Source organism: Heterocephalus glaber, unplaced genomic scaffold (assembly GCF_053883595.1).
Source record: "Heterocephalus glaber isolate CG9 unplaced genomic scaffold, H.glaber_assembly_v1.0 deba00001577, whole genome shotgun sequence".
In the NCBI taxonomy this organism is placed as follows: domain Eukaryota; kingdom Metazoa; phylum Chordata; class Mammalia; order Rodentia; family Bathyergidae; genus Heterocephalus; species Heterocephalus glaber.
Genome location: NW_028258358.1, coordinates 6,818,247 through 6,827,971, shown reverse-complemented (window position 1 = coordinate 6,827,971; position 9,725 = coordinate 6,818,247).

Here is a 9,725-nt window from a genome sequence, read left to right as displayed (position 1 = left end):
CGGATATTGGTGAGAGAAGCACTCACATCTCCTTTAGAAGGGAGCTTTTTCCAGGCTCCAGTGGCTGCGGTCTGGGCATATAACCCTGCATCAAATTGCATCTGTTGATTGTTGGCGGCATAGGTCCCATCCCCCAGAAGCATATCGAGTATCCAACCATTACCCGCCTGAGCATTGTGTCTAGCAGTATCTCGGCAATTTTCCACATATTCAGATTTCCATGGTAAATAGTCACCTCCTGTAAGGGTGGCGCGGGCCAGAGTCTGCCAATCAATTGGGGTGAGCCAATTTTCTGCCACCGATTTTAAAATGGCCATTGTGTAAGGTGCAGTGGCCCTGTATTGAGCTGCGGCCGTTTTAAGTTCTTTAATGACCTTAAAATCGAAACCACTGTGGTGTCTCCACGCCTGTCCCTGTGCGTCAGTAGTTTCAGTTACGGGAAAGGCTTTCGCATTTTTAAGTTCTAAGGATACTCCCGACCCGGATGGCACCCTAAGGGCCGCCCCTCTAACGGGGTTCGTGGCTTAAGTTTGTCCTCTCTATGGACATCTTCATGGGTTTTGCCTGTTCTTAAGCCCTCGAGCTGGGTAATAAGTTCCTGGTGTTCCTTTTCTAATCTTATTTGTTTTTTTAGAAATTTTATCTTGTCCCAGAGTTCCTTTTTGGGATCAACAGCAGGGCATGCCAAAGCGGGAGCATTGGGAGTGTTGGGTACCTGAACATAAGGAGGAGGACCTTGGACTACGGGCGGCCAGGCAGGATTATGATATCTGGCTGCCTCCTCCTCAAGACTGGCCCAGTCAGCCTCCCCCGGATCGTTCTGTGGCAAGGGGGGGTGTCTGAGGTGGCGGAGGGAAGGGTACAAGGCCGATTCTTCCTTAACAGGCAGGGCGGGGTCAGAGGCAGGGGCTGAAAGAGCGGAGGCGGAAGCTGAGGAGCGCTGAAGCTTTTCTTTAAAAGGCTTGGAAGAGGCAGAGCCCGCCTGTAAACCCTCATCAGTTGCATTTTGTTTTTTCTTGTCTGAGTCATCATCACTATCAAAAGACATCAAGTCTTCTCCCTCATTCTTTGAGGGAGTCCCGACCTGCAGGGGCTCGGGCCTCGGCGCCATCTTGGCATCTCGGGGTGTGTTTACAAACTCCTCACTCCGAGGGAGAGTGATCGACCCTTCCTCCGATCAGAGAGCTGTCTCCCCGACCTGGACCTGGATGGCTTGAGCCACCAGCGGATCTTTGGTTTTTTGGGAGATAATTTCATTAATAAGATTCCAATAAGAAAATGCAGTAATCGGGACCTTTCCTGGTCCACAAGTAGCATAATAGTCTTTAAGGGCCTCCCCTACTCTTTTCCATCTCCTCTCGTCAATGGTACCCTCAGCGGGAAACCAAGGGCAGAGATCTCTAATATAATCAAAAAATTTTAACAACTGTTTGACTGTAACCTTTACCCCTCATGTCTGTAAAGTTTCTTTAAGACCTTCTGCAAACAACTCATGTTGGCTAATCTCCTGTCCCATAATCGCTGCTCAACTCACCGAGGTGCAGGAAAGATGGCAGGTTCACGTCAGACACAATCCTCTTTTTTCTATTTTATTTGTCTCTTCTATTTTATTGGGCCCCCGAGCAGCGTTCTTCACTGGATCCCCCGTTCTCGGGCCCCACGCTGGGCGCCACTTGTCCCGTCCCGCGGGTAAGTCAACGGAGACCCTAGAGGGGGAGTGAGAATGACAAAGGACAGGGGACACGAGAGATGGAGACAAGACAGGTTTCTGATCAAGTCTCATGTATTGCGGAAGCTGCTACAGCATTTATACCGTAGGGCTAGAGGGAAGGAGCAAGGGGAGGGTACTGGGGCTACTTCCTTGTTGCCGGGTAGACTTGTAGCAGGCCCAGACATGCCCATAAAAGGCACTCAAGCGTTCTAGTGGGGGGGGGCAAGGCCCCCCACAAAGATGGACATGTAAGTGTTACAAAGAAAATGTCATCATGATTGTCATGCTAAAATACTATGTGTAGCTCTTGATCTTAAGTTTTTCTATATAATGTTTAACTATTGTTTGTTAACATTCTGCAGGGATTCAACTACTAAAACAACCATGGTTGATAAAATAACAGCCCTCTAACTGTGCTTTATACTTCAAAAGTGCTTGATCTTTTAACTATTATAATAGTTAAGCTCACTGCTCCTACTGAAATAGTGATGTCACTGAACTTCTCTTCTGGATGTTCAACAACTAAAGCTTGGAGACCAAAACTAGAAAGGTAACTGGGCTATGAGGACAGCCAATATTTTGGTCCTGGCCCCTCAAGGTCAGCAAAGATCCAGGACACAAAGGAATCTTTCCTACAGGATTCTATATCTTTGGTAAGTCACTCAACCTCATGAGCAGGGAGATTGCTGGGCACCAGAGGAAAAATGTACCACATGCCAAAGGAGGGTCACAAAGAGTGGAAAATCTCCCATGCTATCACTGAAAGCAACATGGTCAAGTAAGGCCATGACCCATCTCGATGGTTGACAGTGACAGAGGACCTGAGGGTCTCTATGCATGTTTCCAAAGTAATGCCTGAGGAGACTTAACTGACCTTGATAGAAAGTAAGATGTTCATACTGATTGACATAGTATGGTCTCACTTTAACTTGCTCTTAAATACACAGGAGAAAAGAATAACCAAAATAGGCATAAAATATTGCCATAGTAATAAAGCTAGATATAAAAAGGGGCTCCAGTCACTGGCCCCTTCTGGCAGTTTCTAGCTATACCAGTAGCTAACCATAGTTATGGAGCATTAGGAAAAAACTATGGTAAAATCTATAAGAGCTCATCTAGAGTTTTAAATTTCTTAAGCAAGATTTGTTTTTCAAATTGTCTCTTATCTTCTTACAGCTAAAACTAGAAAGATTTATGACAAAGTATCAGACTTATAGATAACTTCCATCAAAGAAAGAATCATTGTCTTTCAGAAAGAATCAGTCTCCTCCAGACTCAAAGCTATACAGCTATCAAGATGACAATGCTTGGCACCTATCAAAGGCCTTTAGATAGACCCTCTGTAGAGTAACTCTCACTGCTGATAACAACTACAACCCTCTTCAGGTGGAAGTAGCCAGAACTATCTTTGCCCTTTGACCCTTCACAGCAGTTAGGGGTACTTCTTCAGAGTGGGGAATATTGCAGATAGGTAAGTTAATTAGATATTTTGTACCCAGTTAGACAGGGACAGCCCACAAGAAGCCAACAAGGAGGAGAGTGAAGACACATTCACTGAAGGCTAGCATTGTAAAAGGAGAGAGATTAGCACACCCAGGTAGGATGAATAGCAGTGATTGATATTCTAAACAGATATCAATCACCTGGGTGGGGGGCCAAGGTCTTAACCCAGCCTTTCCAGGAAATATCCCTGACTCACTCTTACTGAAAGTCCTTGTACACTAGCTATGTGACTTGATCCCCCATTTGGCCCCCATTTAATCAATATTACCTGGGTGACTGTACTTGTAATCTTATTGGTTGGTCATGGTTTTGCCCCACCTCATGCCCACCCTGTAAATTTCCACTGGGTCTTATAGTTTTGTCTCACTTTGTACCCACCTCACCACATGGCTTTGCCGTATAAAACATGTTTTAAACATGAGGTGGGCAAGCAACCCACTTTCCAGGCCCCCTTCTGTCTCTCGTAGGCAGAAGCTTTCTTTCTCCCAATAATTTTTTCCTACTGTTAAAAAAAATCATGCATTGTTTACAGGGCACCTGTATTAGCAAAGCTTATTCAAAATGACATTCAGGTTAATTGCTGTATTCTTCTGAGGGTTTTGACCTGATTTCTATTTCAGTAGGCAAAATACAACAAAATTGTTCTTGCTTGTAAATGAATTTCCAGTGTAAATAGCTCAATCAAACTAAAAAAATAAAAAAAAAAACAACAAAATTGACTACCCTAAAAGAATTACTTCTAAAATCAACACAACATTCACTGTAAGAAAAGAAACCAAATAAAACTTCTTTCCAGACAGAATAGACTTTTCTTGCAGGAATTTTGTTCACCAAATTTGTTATGAAAATTGCACTTATCAAGATACAGAAGTGCCCAGGGATTTAACTCAGTGTTGCCTGCCTCCCAAGTTCAAGGTTCTGAGTTCCATCCTCGGTACCAAAAAAAAAAAAAAAAAAAAGAAAGACACAGAAGTGCAACTGAAATCTAGGTAAGCATGAGGTATCATGCAAAAAATTTAAAACTGTAAGCAAGCAAGCAACTGGTGTCATGAAAGAGCTTAGCTATGTCATTCTGGTTAAACCCATACTTCAAAAGTAGGCATAAAACAAAACTAATTTCTTTACTCTCCAGTCTCTTAAAGACTGAGTTATTTTGGTGTATCCCTCAGGAAACTGTACGTTTGATGAACATCATTCATTATCAGTAATTTAAAGTACTCCCACGCACTTAAAAGACAGAGATCTTCTAAGATTTCTGAAGCTTGTAAATATATTTTCTTACATGGCTTATGATTAAGGTGAGGAGTGTTAAGGTGGGACTTTTAACCTGAATTATCCAGGTAGGAGAGAGAAAAAATGCTAGCATGAAGACTCTAATGACATCCAGTTGCTCGTTCTCAGATGTTGGGAGCTGTGTACAGGGAATCGAATTTTACCAACAACCTAAATGAGACAAAAAATGGATCTTCCCACTTCCTACACCTATTATTATTCTGATCTATAGAAAGTAATAGTGTTGAGTTGTTTTAGGCCATGAAGATTGTAGTCACATGTTATGGGTACAAAATAAAACAAATGCAATCCAAAAATTACATATTCTGTTAAGATGTAATATTGCTTTAGTCTGTGTGCATTATTTTGCAGCTGTTTGAGTCTTCCATTGACTTTCATGACCATAACACTTTTGAAGATTATAAACAGATTAGTATGCCCTTCAGTATGAGATTGTGTTATGTAACCATGCTTCAATTTAGGTTATGTGCGTTTGGCAGACTACCACAGGAGTAGCAGACTATGGTGCTTCTCGTTGCATTTTGTGCACATGATTTGATTTTATTCATTACTGATGATACTCACTCTGCCCACTTGAATAAGGGATTGTCTGCCAAGCTTTGTTAACTGTGAAGTTGCTGTTTTTTCTTTGAAAACTATTTTGAAAACTAAGTTGCCCAAGCTGACTCTACCTTGTTACTTCCTTCCTCAGCCTCCCAGAGTTCTGCAATTACAAATATGCATTATCATGCTTAATACTTTAAGAGCTCTTAAGAGTTATGTAGAGAGTATTTTAAATTATGTAATTATCACCTTTGTCATCAAACTATATATTTGTTCAAGTATGGATTCTTGGTTTCTTTAATTCAAGGATTCTAATAATTAGTATTATTTATATTTTCAATTGCCTCCCCATTTCTCCTATGAATCTTCCTTTTTGGATTCTGACTTGGGTAATCTGGATGCGTGGACATTCTCTTGGGCTCCAACATCCCACTCCAGATGTCCCAGATGATTTCTGTCCCACTCTAGAATGTTCCAGAACCTTTCTATGGGTTCTCATGTTTCTCACCAGGCCACCCCTTCACAAGAATAATAATATAATCTCGTGGGCTGTGATTGTAAATGTTTACAATTTTTAAGTTTCATTTTAAATTTTAAATTGAAGTTTACTAGTTCACCATAGCACCCAATGATTTAACTTTGAAAATATATCAGATTTTATTGGTATGTTGTTTCATGGTTCCATAGTATCAGTTGCAAATGCCATGGATAAATATCAGATTATCAGCTATGCAGTGTGTAAGGAGAGTTGCTTTTAGTTTTAGTCAATTATTCTATAAAGTTAGAATGGAAACTTTAGTAAGAAAAATGTACTGAGTTTATATTCAGCTTGTTAATATGCTTAAAATGCTAATATTCAACATGCAAAAAATCAGTACAGTAAGTCCTTGACTTATAAACACTCCAGTTGTAAACTGTCAAAGATATGAAAGGGCCTCACATCACAGACATTTGTAGAAGCAAATAAGATGCGAAAGCAGGTCATGTGTCTGCCAGGTATTGTTACAGTTGTGCTGCTGTGTGCTTCCTGTACAGTGTGATAGTGTAGAGTATCCATAGCATAGCAAATGTCAAGGGGATTTTCTTTATTGAAGAGGCACTATTAGTTTTAGAGACATAGAACCACAACGTAGAATGATACACAAAAGTTGCTGCAGGTGTTCAGAATGTCATCCAGTGCTACAGAGTCATTTATGATGAGAAAAAAAGAGCTACTACTCTAACATCCCTGGACCATTTTTTCAAGATAGACAGAATTATATCAATCAAAAAATGTGTGTCATCATCATCAAGTGTGGGTGAAATTATGTCTTGCTCTCTGTTTCCTATTGGTGCTGATCCTTCAGCTCCATCATTTCCCCATTACCCTCCCTCCTCCAGTGAGTAACTCTCTTCCTGTCACTTCACTCCATTATTGCATTGTACTGCTCCACCATTTAAGGTAATTGTAAAAGTAAAAATTGTTTATTTACAGTATTTGTGTGTGTTTGGTTTATTTTATGCATTACATTGTATATTTGTTCAAAGGTATGCAAGACTTACTGTGTTGGATTTATTAACAAATCGAACCTAGGAACATTCTCCCAGAAAGGAACTTGTCTGTAAGTTGGGGGCTTACTATAGAGCCAAGAAGTTGAAAAGTATTTTAAATGCTAAGTCAGAAAGCCATAACTCAACTCTGTACACTCAAATTTACTTGTGCAAATAAATTCTTTTCTCATTTGTAAGTTGAAGAAGAATAATCTGTGTTGCCCAATTTACAAGTAAAGAGCATGACTTTCAACTCATGTAATATTATATTTGGAACCTGTTTCAGTACCAATTGTTATGCAGGTTTTGATAAATTGTGTAGTTTGTCTGATCTTCTATTTTGTCAACAGTGACATGGAGATAGTAATGGCTACCTCAGGCATTTTAAATAGGGAGAAAATGTGATAATGTATGTGAACACTGAAACCAGTGACTGCCAGGTGCTTACAGTGTCTAACACTTAGTAGTATCATCAACTTGGAAAAAATGATATTATATAGAAAATTGTGCTAGTTATCTGTTTTTTTAAAAATCACCAAATTCTTTTTATCTTTTTTGATATTATCACAAGTTTAATGATTTACTTTCCAATTATTTAAAAAGCCAATGTCCATATTAGAATGTAAGAGAAGGATACATCTGTGTTCAGCACCCTAATGTTCACCTATAAGGTTTTATTAGATTTATTTACATTTATTTGTGTCACCATTCACTAGAGAGCAAAGTCTCTTCAAGCAGAGTTTACCATGGCGTTTGACTCATAAATGTCAAATGGACACTTGAAAGAATATTGTGTGTGCATGTGTGTGTGCATTTGTGTGTGTGTGAAATTCATATTGATTAAGGAAGACAGCAATATTGTAAAATATGCTACTTTTTTCCAATGTATGTTGTTATACAAACTTTTAAAAAAATCATTTATATTATCCTAACTTCTCTGATATTTCATACAAGTGGTAAATATTTTAACATGCATTTTAATATACATGATTATTTACAAAGTAAATGTTACTTTTCAGATAGAAACATACATGGCTGTGTACAAATCACTGGACACAGGATAAAGGAATGTAAGTAATTAAAAAATTTTAAGCAATGGCCATTGACATTAAAGGATTTATACTCAAGGAACCCTAATTGAGTAATGAGATAAATTCTAAGTCTTACGCACTAGAATATTATTTGTAGTCTTCAAAGACCTTGGATTCTACCAAAAAATAATGATAGTTAATACAGGTTGACATTTAATTTGAAAACTCATCCCAGCAACAGATACAAGAGGAAATAAGGCAGAAAGATACCACAAAAATTGTGTGTGATGTTTCAGGGGTAGCAGAATTCAGAGTGAGAAGGCTTCTGTGATAATACAAGGCCTTTAAGGTAGAGTGAAGTATCTTTCAGATAAACTGAAGTACTTATTGCTAGTGTTTATTGGAGTTCATTTACTTGAAAATCAACAAATTTCTCAAAAAGCTAATATTAGAAATTTCACTATTAATTTCATCATAATTTGAATCTCTATTGCTTTGGATACATTAGTGAATACATACAAATACTTCTGGGTTGTTGGTAAGAAGTTGAACTTTAAAATGTACTTTCTAGACTGTATTAACAGTGGAAGAAAAAATGAATGTATTAGGTTTTCAGTGAACATTTTGTCTGCAGTTTTGTTCTCTTTGAAATATCTCCCAATGTCCTTAAAAAGACACACATATTAACACTGTTTCACACACTTCCATGACTTCACTAAACAAGACAAAATCTGAACTCCTCAGCACATATTTCTATTTCCATTCAGTCATTTCTCCATTCATTCTGGAAGGCAGTCTCATCAAGCTGCTTATTACTTTCTGTATGCATTTTATGTGATATTCTCTAAGTTGGAAATGTTCCATTTATTTACTTGATGAGCATGTACTCATAGAAAAGACAACTCAGAGGCTGACATCTCTGTGAACACTGTCAAGCACAGACAGTATTTCGCTCTTTCTTCGTTGTAGCTCCCCTGGATCTAACAGCATTGCCTTAACTATCTTTATGTTTATCTTTACCTTGAGTCTGTAAATTCCTCAAAAAGAGCAACTGTATCTTATATCATTGTGATTCTCTAGTGCCTGGATAGAAGAAATGTTTTAGGAAGCACTGATGAAAAATGAATGAAATATAAGAGAAATATTACTAAGATATTAAATATGTTCAAAACAGGCATGAATGAGAAGTTCAAAAAATAAAAATTCATTTAGTTGACAATTTTCTTAGGAGCAACTAATGTAATACCTTTCAAAACTGCCTTCCCCATTCAACTCTTGGAAGTACAGAATTGAAACAATGGCATTCAATTTTAAAAACAAATTTTAGTTTTTCTTTCATTTTACAAAAAACAAAAATTGATAATAAAACAATGGGAGAATAATAATAGTTAATACACTCTATCATTATCTTCAAAGTAGTTACTCAGAGTACAAGACATAAATTTAAAAGATTCTTACAAAAAAGAAATAGACAATAACACAAAACTTTCTTTTTAATGATATAACATAAACTAATAGTATAAATGGAGCTAATTAGCATATATCGAACTATTTTTGAAACAATGAAATATGTAATTACACTTAGTATACCCTAGTGTCTACAATGAATCAGCAGACCCAAACAAATAGTTTTGTCCTCTCCTTAATACCTTTTCACTCCATCTCTATAGCTGGGTCCACTTCTTAACAACTGAAAAACATTTGGATGATTTTGTTTTTCTACATGTTTATAAGACCTACCAGTTAAATTTTTTCATCTTCTTTCTGTATTTATCTTCTGTATGTAGCATTCAAATGCTATTGAAGTTAATTAATGTCACTATTCAAACACTGAAATCATTGAGTTCAGTATACACACTATGTTATCTTCTGTTTAATGCAGCAGAATTTAATGAAAGTATTCTATTTTTTTGTTTTAACATAGTAGACAGGTACTTGAACAAAAATGACCTTTTCATATCTTAAGTTGCTCAAATTCACTACTGTGATTCAGTTTTGCATACTATACCTGCTGAGTTCTAATGCAAACTATCACAGTATGTGGTCTCTGCTACTATAAACACAAAATCTTTCTCATTGTGATTTCATATCTTCAGCACTGATTATAATGATTC